Source organism: Pongo pygmaeus, chromosome 12 (assembly GCF_028885625.2).
Source record: "Pongo pygmaeus isolate AG05252 chromosome 12, NHGRI_mPonPyg2-v2.0_pri, whole genome shotgun sequence".
In the NCBI taxonomy this organism is placed as follows: Eukaryota; Metazoa; Chordata; class Mammalia; order Primates; family Hominidae; genus Pongo; species Pongo pygmaeus.
In genome coordinates, this window is record NC_072385.2 from 66,632,868 (window position 1) to 66,646,061 (window position 13,194).

A 13,194-nucleotide genomic window follows, 5' to 3' on the forward strand; every position below is an offset into this window, starting at 1 on the left:
CAGTCCTGTGAGCTCATCTGAGAAGCAGAATGAAATGCTTTGCAAAATGTTCTTGAGGCAGGAAAAGTCAAATGAAGCAGCATTTACCCATTGATTTCCAGTCCCCATTGGTGAACATTTCTTCTAACCTGGTATTAAGCACTCTCACTTTCAGGATGCATATTCTTGAAGACTAAGTTTCTATAGTTCTCAATGCAGTGGCATCGGTAAAGAAACTCCACACCTGCCGGAGGAAACAGTTGTGCATTTTGGGCCTGAAGCAAAACCGTACCTACTGGAAACTGACTGGAGCCTACACAGAACTGTTGGTTGCAACAGTGGCTGCCACAGGATATAGGTGTGGCTTAGAAGATCAGATATGATGCTTAAGAGTTATCTAATAAAAAGATTTTCAGATGTGGAAAACCCTTATGGAGAGGAAATTAACCTTCAAAAGGGTAATACCTCATGTCTTTAGTTGCTTGTTTCTTAGTGGAAATTAAGAGATAGAACTTGAAGGTATGAGACACAGAAAATCAACGTATGAAGGCAGAAGTTGGCTTGTAGATTTTATTTATTAAGCATATTATTGTTGGGGGAGGATATTTTGGGCCTCTGAGAGACATTCTCAGATCCTTTGACAGAAATCTCTTTAAAATGGCTTCCAAAGACCACCAACTACTGGTACACATGCCCAGTGTAATCCTCTCTCCTTGTTTGTGAGCTAAACCTAGTGACTTGTTTCTAATGAAAAGAACTGTCATAGAACACCTAGTGCCACAATTCATTATTAAAATTATTTTAGGCCTCACTCCATGAGAATGCAAACTCTAGAAAGGCATGATTTGGCTAACAATCATATTCCAAGCCATAGGACAGTGTTTGGCACATAATAGATGCTCAATCAGCATTTGTTCAATAATATCTCAAAAAGTTATTTATTTCCTGGGACAGTAAAAGGGAAAAAGGAAAAAGCATTAACCCACTGACTTCAAGTCCCCATTAGAACTGGAGTGAGTGAGTGAGCGAGCAAGCGAGTCGTGGTCATTATTTAAATCAAGGAAAGTTAAAGCCTACATGATTTTAGAGTCCTGGCAAGGGTGCTGAGGATTTCTCCTAATAACCAGAGTGAGGATAGGTTAAAAAATCCCACATTACATTGGAGACATCATGGTATCTCAGAAAACCTATAAGCTGTTTGCTTAATTTATTTGAGACATTTTGTTTTCTGTCAGGGGAAACAATAATCATGATGTTAAAAAGCTGTTGTAAGAAACAGTGAGTTTATCCATAAAAGCACTTTGCAAAATCACAAAGCACTAGACAAGTGTTAGTTGTTATTTGTCCTACCTCCTCCGGAGTTGCCTCTCTTGTAGGTTGTAGTAAAAGAGGAAGGTTCAAAATCCCAGGAACCATTTCTATCTTTTCATCAGATTCCAAATGAAATAGTTTGGCTTTGCTCCTAAACCAAGGTGAAACCAAGGTAGAGAAGGAGAAGAGAACAAAGGGAAAAGACTTGGACCGAGGCACACACAATAATCTGCCATGAAGAAGTATCATGAAGCCACACAATGCTGCCAAGGACAAGAATGTGATGTTTTCTCATTTGACACGTTTATTGATTAATTTATTTTTGTTATGTGGTTTGACAGAGCCTGAGAGGGAATGTGAAAACCTTTCACCCAAGTTCTAGAATGTCTGATATTGTCTCACAACTTCACATTCCTCTGTGATTCCAATGGACTCATTCAGCCCCAGGTTTGAATTTTTTCTAGTTTTCACACATACACACCCACAAAAAGGCGTAATACCTGTAAGAAGGAAAGTAGTCCTGTAGAATTGAAGTGTTTGAAAAAAATCTATGAGCTCAATGTTTTGGAGGAAATCCCTTCTATAGCAGTGGAAAGAAGGCAGCTCATTTTGGATTAAGTGTGGATAGAACTGGAAATAGGAGATATGGGAGGGACAAGAGAAGGCCAATAATCTATGAGTTTATGTCCTCAGCTTTGAATGGTAGGACTGTATCTGCTATTCAGCTTTTGAAATACAGCTGTGCCATGTGGTAAGTATACACCACCCCCTCAGAGCCTACCTCCTGCCTTAGTCCTTCTGACCCCTCCCCCAGAAGTCTACCCTACTGGACTAGCCCAAAATCCAGAAATTGGACAGTTAATGCCAAGCTCAACATGGCACCTCCTGGACCCTGCTCTAGAGGGATGGCCTGTTGTTAAATCTGTACCACATGGTCAGGTTGCACTAGATATGTTCAAGGAGGCTGATATCACTCCAGTATTGGCACTACTCTATACTTCCTCCCCATCCTGGTTCCCACACCCCATAGGTGCACACACACGTACGTACATGTGCACAAATGTGTACACACAAGTCTACATTTGCACACACCTGTGCATACATACATGCACACAAACATGCACATGCAAATTTATGTACAAACATACACATCTGCACGCACATATATCCTCACTTTGCCCCAACTTCACCAACTTCTCCTTGCTCTTCTTTCTGCTAGCACTGAACCTTCACGCTGGCATTCAGCTGCCATGCTTCACCTTGGGTATAATGATGACAGAGGCTGAGAAAGGTGACTCCCTCCATTGATGTATTTCCCCATGATTACCTTCCATCAAATGATACTAATACTCCTGAAAATACTTAACATTTACAAAATGTTTATTTTCTGATTCATGCCAAAGTACTTGTAAGCCTCCTTTTTTCTTCTATGCAAAATGATACCAACCATATCTAGTTCACAGATTTGTTGTGAGGAATAAATAAGGGACTGCATCTACAGGATTAGGACAGTGCCTGGATATAGTAATTGCAACAAATAGTAGCTATTGATATCATGGTATTTGTTATTAATATTAATCTTATCATTTAGTTTTTGAGTTGTGAGTTCCTATATCCTTCTAATTAACTCATCACATTTTCAAAAAGGTGTCCTAGTAAAGTAGAAAGAATCTGAGAAAATGTTTCTTCACTTCTTTTTTTTTCTTTTTACTAGTAAAGCAACGGAAAGGGCAGAGGCAAGTGTGCTTAGTATTTTGTGGTTAAATTTAAATTAACTTAGCAGCTGACATGCATAGAAAACCAAAATAAGCTAAGACTTTTTAAAAACTATTCCTTCACAATGTCATATTTCACTTAAATTGCAATTAACAATTAAAATAATTCCAAGAGTTTTAATTTGGGAGGAGGATGATTTGCTAAAGCAATTCAAGGTGCAGCCTCCTTTCAGGAAGGTCATTACAGACTTTGCTTGTACCTCTTTTGCAACACAAAGGCCATGTAAGACACCTATTACCTTTCCAAAGAGGACATTATCAAAGTCTAAACTACGTCCAAAGTGTATTTTACTCCTAATAATTAGAACTGGATGAGCAGCTAGGAAAAAAAATATGAACCTGCTTAAACTAAATTGGTTCAGCTCTAACTGATCTAATGCAGTTTTCCAAAGAATAATTGATATTATATAATCGTAACTGCCAGTTTATGTCAGAAAAGTGACATTTGATACTTTCTTGCTAACCAGCCTAACATCATCAATTAAAACATCACTTCTACAATGACATTTCACTAGTCAGCTTAACATCATAAATTATGACATCACCTCTTTCATGAAACCAGAAGATTGAAGAAAAGGGACTGACTGAGAAGCTATTCCTACTGAAAACTAAGATTCCTCTTTGATTTGTGCCTTTAGAATCTTTTTTTGCTCTGATTATATTGCTGAGATGATTACTAAAAATAGTAATAATAATAAAAACCTCACAAGATCATAGTGGAAGTCATAAGAGCAAATTGTACATTTTCTAGCTCCCCTTAGTTATGGTTCAACATCCCTAGATGGTGATATGAGGATTTTATTTCACAACTGAACTATGAAATGGCTATTCTTGGAAATCCCTGGAAAATAAGAAAGAGAAAAGAAAAATTTTGAGTTTGGGTTTGAATTTGGAATGGTATATTCATGCCTCACCAAACCCATTTTAAAACAATTTATATGTCAGGAAGGTTGTGTATACCTGTAGCCCTTCCAAAGGCTAACTACTTGTTTTTCCACCTGAGGCTCATAAGCGCATACTATAGAAAATGTGATGGGAAATAGATCTTTTAAGATGGAAGGCCCAGATCCCAAAGAAGGAACATTCATTTTTGCCCACCTAAAACACTATATTTTAAGGCAGAAAGGAGTCATTTTCTAAACTGTTTCCTGAATACCTGCTGGACCAGCAGCTGTAAGAGTAAGGAAACTGAGTCCAAGAGGAGGGGAAGCAACTTGCCTAAGGTCACACATAAAGCAAGCATAAGACGACATAGTCCTGTTCTACAGCCGTGTGGTCTTGCCACAATCGAGCATGAAAAATGCGAGATATGGCATCACATTTATAAGACCACTAAACACATATGTGCTGTCTTCCTCTTTCTTTTACAATTTGGTAGTGGAAGGATGAGATGACCTTTTAGTGTGTTAATCAAGAAGGTAATCAAGTAGACTTCTTCAAAGCTATTTATATAATTACATATAGGATTACCACAATAATTTGTAAAAAGATTATTTTTCTTTTTATATCATGTAGCAGAATTGAGAAAACAATAAAGAACAAGGTAAACATCCTTGTCTTCCACTAGCATTTGGTTTGGAGCATACTAGAGCCACATGCCTCCTTCTAAGCTAATCTATGCTTAAAGTGTTGCCAAAAAAGAGTGCCACCAGGGGGATCATAGCAGACCTCTCACAGTTTTATCTAGTAGTTGTGATTTTATTCCTTAAATCCAATCATCAAATTCATTGGATTAAGGGAGTTTCCCCACACTAGTCAATGGTACAACAAAGAAACAAGTGAACAAAAATAAGACAAAACAATTACCTGTATATCAATATTTTAACAACTTTAATTGCATAGAATTAAGAAATTCTGCTTTATCCTGAATTTGGTTAATTATGACAGGCAAGTTTACACTGACTGCTACTGGGCAAAGTCCAACAACGAAAGACCACAAGGCATAGCTACTTGCACGGTTTGATGATCAAACGCTAAAAAGAACCAAAATTTCTGGTTCCTCCCAGTATGATTCTTAGTGCATAGCTCATCTTGACAAGGAAAATTGTTACTAATTTTCCCAAGGCATAAGAAGATAAAGTACAAAGTAAAGTGTCATAAAAGGTCTTCCCCTTACATATTGCTTCTGCAACTGTAGTCACACCAGGAGTTTTCTGTGTGTTGATTCTTGAAGGAAAGGTAACCTTTTTGAGAGCATCTTTGGGTTAAAGAGTATAAAAATTAAGTCTGGTGTTTGTGATTGTATCAGTCCATTCTCACACTGCTACAAAGAACTACCTGAAACTGGGTAATTTATGAGGGAAAGAGGTTTAAGTGACTCACAGTTCTGCAGGCTGTGCAGGAAGTATGACTGGGGAGGCCTCAGGAAACTTACAATCATGGCAGAAGGTGAAGGGGAGGCAAGTATGTCTTACCATGGCAGAGCAGGAGAGAGAGCAAAAGGGGAAGTGCTACACACTTTTAAACAACCAGATCTTGGAAGAGCTCACTCACTATCATGAGAACAGCAAGAGGAAAATCTACCTCCATGATCCAATCACCTTCTACTAGGTTCCTCATTCCACACATGGGATCACAGGTTGACATGAGATTTGGTGGGGACACAGAGCCAAACCATATAAGTAATAAAGAGAAAAGCCATTGCTATTACTAGAGGATGGCTGTTTTTTATAATAAAACACAACTCACACCTACATACATATTTTTGGATGGGAAAGGGGAGCAGGGTTATTGACTTAGTAGAATTTATAATTTGTAGAATACATTAGAATCAATGTTTGAGTGTTGTTCAGCCAATTTTGGCAATGAATGAATTCTATAGCAGGCTTCACAGTGTATAACTAATTCCAAGCTTCCAAGTAATTTTATGTTAGTTGAGGCATATTTGTCCGCATTAGAAAATGTTTAAATCTTTGAATTATTTTTTTAAGGACCAGAACTATAGAGAAGGAATAAAGTGTCACAGGAATAAGAAGAATTTGAGAGGCTCCAAATGCACTTGCTTTCTTCTTCAATAAGCCAAAGCATAAATGTGGTGCCCAAATACTGGCCCAGGGGATGTGTCAGTTGCCATGAAAATAGTTCTTAAATAACAGAGCAAAGATTTTAAGCAAATCCATGCAAATTGTCAGAGCATATCTTAGTCACCTCTAGAGGTGGGGTGTGATTTACTTAGCCTCATTTCTTGACTTTTTTCCAAAAGTTTTTGCCATGAATATTTATGTCTAGGGTTCATTTACCGACTGAATTTCCACTCCGTTGGAATTATGCATCCCCATAGTGCACCCAAGAAAGGTGAGCAGTTAGAGGTGAGGAAAGAGATTTCCTGACCTTTTGGAAATAGCAAGCTACACTGGATTAAGTACAGCTTGAGCGAGGTTACTTGTGGGTTGGTGAGGTGTAATTACCTCAAAATTATCTCATTGAAACAATTAGCGTGCAATAGATTTGGTGCCAGATCTGCCGCTGTTCTGAACTTTTGTTAAAGCATCTCACTCCATCCTGAAAGTGGGCAATTTATAATTCTTACAGAAGGTGCTAGGACTCTACATATTCCTGCTCCTGAGTGCAGACTTATTTACATCTGGTGCTTGTCAAATGAGTTGTACATGTGAAGGTGCTAGACTTGATGTGATGGAAGTGTTTCTTTGGTGATGAAGTGTTCCCTAGACAAGTTCCCGGAACCATCAAGTGTACAGACAACAGCTAGCTCCCCTCTCGTTACAGACCTCAAGTCCTCAAGCTGAAGGTGCTAAACTTCTGGTACCCAATCATCCACAGCTGGTTCTTTTTATTTTTTCATTTTATTTATTTGAGACAGAGTCTTGCTCTCTCACCCAGGTTAGAGTGCAGTGGCACAACCTTGGCTCACTGTAACCTCCACCTCCCGGGTTCAAGCGATTCTCCTGCCTCAGCCTCCCTAGTAGCTGGGATTATAGGGGCCCGCCACCACGCCTAGCTAATTTCTGTATTTTTAGTAGAGACATTTCACCATGTTGGCCAGGCTGGTCTTGAACTCCTGACCTCAAATGATCTGCTCATCTTGGTCTAACTGGCTCTTTTTAAAATGAACACTAGGCAAAAAGGACTCAAGTTTGAGCATGCAGCAAAATAGTACATTTTTGGAAATAATTTTCATTTCCTCTTTCCTTTTTTACAAAACTTCCTCAAATGGAAGGGGCAGTTTTATTACACTTTATTTATGTTTCCGACAAAATTTAGAAGATATTTCTTAAGCAAAGCTACTGTCTAAACCTCAAAGATCAGTTAGTCATAGGCAGGGTGGTGACTGTATAGAGGAAAGATCTAAATTTTTGTTAGAAAGCTTTTAAGTAGCCTTTTGAAAAATAGCTTAAGTCATTTAAAAATACGTGAGAAACCACAGTGAAATGGGATTTTTTTCAAAATTATTTTTTCCTAAATTATGTACTATATACCCTGAAGGTGGTGTCTGTGCAGTTAGGGTGAAGTAAAGGTATGAAATGAATTCAGATTTATACTCTATAAAAGCAACTCTTTCTTTTACTCAATAGAAGGAAAACAGTATTTGTCTTAAGTAGTAAGCAGACGTATGCTGATACATAAACAAGAGCTACTTATTCTGTAACTTGAATGGAATCACGAAATACAAAAAGAGATCAACTAAAAAGGTGTCTGAAGGATTGTAAATGTTTATGATTCTTGAATAAAAAGAAACACAACATTATAAAACATATTTGTATTGGTTTTTACTACCTATGACAATAAGGTAAATAAAACAATCTGATCTGGACAGACTAGAAAATAAACAGTGGCAGAGATGTTGTCCACAGGAAGAAAAATGACTAAAACAAACATTTACCGTGAAGCCATTTTTGGATATTTAGTAAGTACCAAGTGCTGTGTTAAGATTTCATATATCTTAACTAAGTCATTTATATTGCACAGCCATCTTTACAAGTGAATAATATCATCCCAATTCTCAAATTAGGGATGTCTGAGCCCCAGAGAAATCAAGAAACTTGGAAATGTCACATAGCTGATCAGTAATAGGCTAAAATATGAATTCAGGTCTAACTGCAAAGCTTCAACTTTTTTTTACTACTTAATTTAGTGAGTAGCTTTTTACTGAGGAACTTTCTTTCTCAGACAAACGCACACACACACACACAGAGAGAGAGAGATTAATCTTTATTATGGAAGTGATATAAGTTTGAGCCTATACCAAATTGAAAGTGAAAGATATTGATAAAATTTAAGGGTTATTCACAAGGAGGGGTGATCATATTATTTGGAGAGAATGGTCATATTTTGATACGCAAATAATCTTAATGTTTATTAATTATTGAGACTAACTGAACAAGACTTAAGCATTTGCCTCATGGAAGTCTTTTCAGTGCCCTCTTTGCCTTTACATCAAACTGCCCTAAGTGGAGGATGCAGCTTTACTTTATCTTATTTTTGTTTCTAACAACATTTAAACTGAATTTCTCAAGCTAAGTGACTGTCCAATGAAACTCTAAAGATCCATGAAGTGGTGATAAAATATCCATGGCATTCCGATATGCAACTGTGATCTTTATACATTTTTACTTTGTTCTTACTGGAATAAGGCTTTGATTTGTGTTTAAAGTTATGACTCTTCTCATAAAATTCTCTGGTGCTTTTTCTTTCAATTGTGTAATGATGCAGTGTGCTAGAAAGCACATTGAACTGGAAGTAAAAGGACTCTGTTGGCCTTGGGTCATGTCCTTTTAGGTATGCCGTCTTAGCTGGGTTAGTCCCTGGGTAGCTCCAGACCTCCCTTTCCTCGTCTGTCAGCAGGATGTTAGAAAACCACACTCAACTCTAAATTCCATCACAACTAGAAAATTTTACTTTTGGAAAACTTACTTGTGTGACTGTATAATCCAAAAAATTTTCATACATTGTAACTGAAAGCCTGCCCACTTAAGGTTAGACTCTTTTGCACTATGCAGAATCCATGCCTATTTTCTTTTATTCTTTAGTGAGTTTTAATGGGATGTTCTACTGAAATTTAGCACCACTTATCTGACTGTGTTTTTGAGAGTAGTTTTTATTTAGACAAATTGACTTAGGAATATCTACTCAGCCCTATTCTCTTCCGTAACAGGCATTTTAAAAAATTAGTTCAAAGCTCTTCTAAGGTTGGCAGACTCATTATAAGTTCCACCTACCTGAGGCACTAGAACACATCTTCCCAATATGACATGTTGACACTTCTTCCACAGTTCCCAACTTCTAAATGACTTCCGATTTCATTCTGTTTACACTCATTTTCTGGTGATCTCACCCAGTCTTATTTATACCATTTAGAATGCTCATGACTCCCACATTTTTGTCTCTAGACCAAACCTCTCTCCTGACTTTAGACTGCCTCGTTGACATCTGTCTATTTGACCTCTTTACTTGGAGGTTGTTATGGACCGACTTGTGTCTTCCCAACACCTGAAAGATATGTTGAAGTGTCAGTACCTCAGAATGTGGCTTAATTTGCAAATAAAGTCTTTACAAGTTAAAATGAGGTCATTAGGGTGGACCCTGATCTGATATGACTGGTGTCCTCATAAAAGGGAAAATTTAGATACAGAGACAGACACAAACAGAGAGAAGATGAAGTGAAGATGCAGAGGGAGAAGAGGGCAATGTGCCTGGAGGCATGCACGGACAAGTCAAAGAATAATGAGGCTTGTGGGCAAACACCAGGAGCTAGAAGAGGCAAGGAAGTGTTCCTCCTTAAAGTCACCAGAGAGAGCATGATGACAACTTTATTTCAGACTTCTAGCTTCCACAACTGTGAGGCAATAAATATCTGTTATTTTAAGCCATGCAGTTTTAGTATTTTGTCACAACAGCCCTAGAAAACTAACGCAGATGCCTAAGAAGCATCTCAAATCTTACATGCCCCCAAGAAGGGCTCCTGCCCCACTCTCCTCCCTGGAGAATTCTCCCTTTCTATGTGACTGGGAGCTCCAGGTTATTGGTTGCTCTGACAAAACAGTTTGGAGTCATCCTTGACTCTTTTCCTCTCATTCTTCTCATTAAATCTACTCTCAAAATACAGTAATTTATAGAATCTAAGCTACCAGCAATTGTGAGGTACATGATTATCTTACCCATCCCTAAAAAAGAAAAAAAAAATCTAGCAATCTGTGACAAGTGCTATTGCTTAGAATTTTTATTTTATATGCATTTGAAGACCTCTCCACTTATGTAAACATAAGTTTGCCATATATCATTATTCAGTATGAGGAAAGTGTATGTGAAATAAGTTGGTTAAAGTTTCCAAAAAGATTGATTTGAAAACCTAGCTTCTTAATTACTTTCGATTCAGAATCATACAAGTACATGGTTTTCCACAAAATATCATCCATAGTGCCATTAAGAGTAGTGGGCAATGCAATGCTCTGCTTCCTGCAGATTTTGAACTGAAGCTGCAAAGCTCCAGGAACCTGTGATGCAATTGAGTGAGAATAAAAATGCGAAACCAACTATGTGTGTGTGCAGAAAAGTGGCAACTACATCTCTATGTCTCCTGTTCTGCAGTGATGGTAAGAAGCCATCAATCACAAGACGCATACCAATTTCAAAGATGCTAAAATGTTTAAAAAAGAGAGAGAAAGAGAGAGAGAGAGAATATTAAGACCAAAACACATATACTCTCTACCATTATCCCCTAGTCCAAGCCACCCTCATCTCTTGCCTGGCTTCTCATTGAAGCCACCTAATTAGTTTCTTTTTTTCTGTAGTTGTCCCTCTATAATCTATTCTCCACATGGCAGGCCATGTGATTCTTTCACAATGGGAATTCAATGGAATCTTTTCTGTGTGTAAAGGCAGGCGGGTATGACTGGCTACAGAATATCATCCAGTTGATTCTATCACTTGACTACATGCAGATCTTTCATGTATGCAAATATTTTTCCCCACAACACTGCACATTTCTGAAGAGCAAGTACTTCATCACCCATCTATAGAGGGTCTTTCACAGCCTCTACTAAAGATCTATGTCCATCTAGAAAGGGATAAAATTGCAGAGAAAAAAATGAAATGTATACAAGCACTTAAAGAGGGTATCAATTAGATAGGGCCTACATCAGGGATAGAGTCCTTACAGTGGTGAGCCTCAGGGTATTTGGAAAGTTTATTTACTAAGAATCTCATTGGGTTGGCGGTCATAACATCTATGGAGGAAGTAGTGAATGTCAATCAAATTACTTTGTAGAAAGTTAGGTTTATCCACGCTTGTCTTTTAATTTAGGGAGTAAAGGAGCCTGCCCTCAGTTCATTTACCCTCAGAGGTATTCTTTAGGAAACTGTCGTGTATAATTACAGAGTAAGACTTGGCAAGTATTCAATAAAATTGTGTTTCTTTTGTGTGTGTGTGTGTGTGTGTGTGTGTATGTGTATGCGTGTGTATCATTCATCACTGGTGGTGCTGCCTTCCTCTTGATAACACTGTCAACCTTAATTCCAGCTTTAGTCAACTTGATTTTTGCCTTCAGTCTATACACTTAGAGAATTCTTTTTTTAATTCTGCCTGTAAGAAGCGTCTATTGACAACTGCTTACCTTTAAGGTAATTTGGGTCATTATCAAAATTAAACTTAAATGACATATGCTATTTAATTCCCATTTTTAACTTTTAGTTCCATATTTTTATCTTGCTATTCTACATTGTATCCACTTTTTTAAATAACATAAAAATATTGGAATTTTTATAAATTGTAAAGAAAAATGAAATAAATGAGTTATTTGAGAGCCCTTTCTGGCTGGAAACTTCCTATACAATTTCTTCTTATAATATGCATATTATTTACCTCTTGTCCAGTGGTTGTACTAAAAAGAGATCATCAGTTTAAATAATTCATATCCCTATAAAGGATTTGGATGATTTGTGATGTGAAAAGACAACATCATTTCAATGGTTTGGCTGTGCTGTGACTGAATGCAGGATTAATGTGATCTTTGGAAAGAGAGATTGACCCATGCAGCTATTGTTTTATTCAGTTGAAAGACTTTAAAATGAAGTGTATCATCTTTGCAAGGTGGCCAGTATCACTGTTGTGCACCTTCAGAGATTATGCACATTGTATTGCATGCAAATGTGAATGGAATTCTGGAGCAGTTTCCTCCTAACATTTACATGGAACACAAATTTGAACAGTGCTTCTTGCAGTGCTGCAGCCCTGAGGAATATTGAGGTGGGTTTGAAAAATCTACTGAAGAGGACCCTGGGAAATGGAAAGTCTTCCAGCCATTCCTGCTTAATCTATAGATAGTTCTCACAGATCCCACCCTCAAGGCAATGATTCTTGCTTTCAATTTTGAAGTAAGCTGAAGATAAAACAAATAGTAAAATGTTAGATTTTATAATAAAAATCTTAGATTTAAGATTAAGTAGACAAGATGAAAATTCTCTTAAATACGTTTTTGAATTTTTTAAGTAAATAATAAAAAGCTAGATGGCATTAAATAAATGTAAAAGCAAAATATTGGCCGGGCACAGTGGCTCACGCCTGTAATCCCAGCACTTTTGGAGGCCGAGGCAGGCGGTTCACGAGGTCAGGAGATCGAGACCATCCTGGCTAACACGGTGAAACCCCGTCTCTACTAAAAATACAAAAAATTAGCCGGGCGAGGTGGGGGGCGCCTGTAGTCCCAGCTACTCCGGAGGCTGAGGAGGAGAATGGCGTGAACCTGGGAGGCAGAGCTTGCAGTGAGCTGAGATTGCACCACTGCACTCCAGCCTCGGCGACAGAGCGAGACTCCAACTCAAAAAAAAAAAAAAAAAAAAAAAAAGCAAAATATCCACTTAACCAGTAACATGATGAAGTGGATAACCATTTGTAAAAGCAAGATCAACTAACATGGTAGCAAAGGCATAACATGATAAATACGATGGAACACTGGCCAACTCGTGGTTCTAGGAACTTCCTATTCATTGGATTAGAGGCTAGAAAAAGAAGTGGCCCCTGTCTAGAAGTCCTTGCAGGTCTGCTTCCCTTTTCCTTCCCTGTTCATTCTTTCTCCTCTTTAGCCAAGTAGGAAAGGCTGGAGTGAGCAGAAAAGCAGTGAGCACTTCTGCAAAATCTATTTTATATAAACATGAGTTACTCTCAGGACCATGA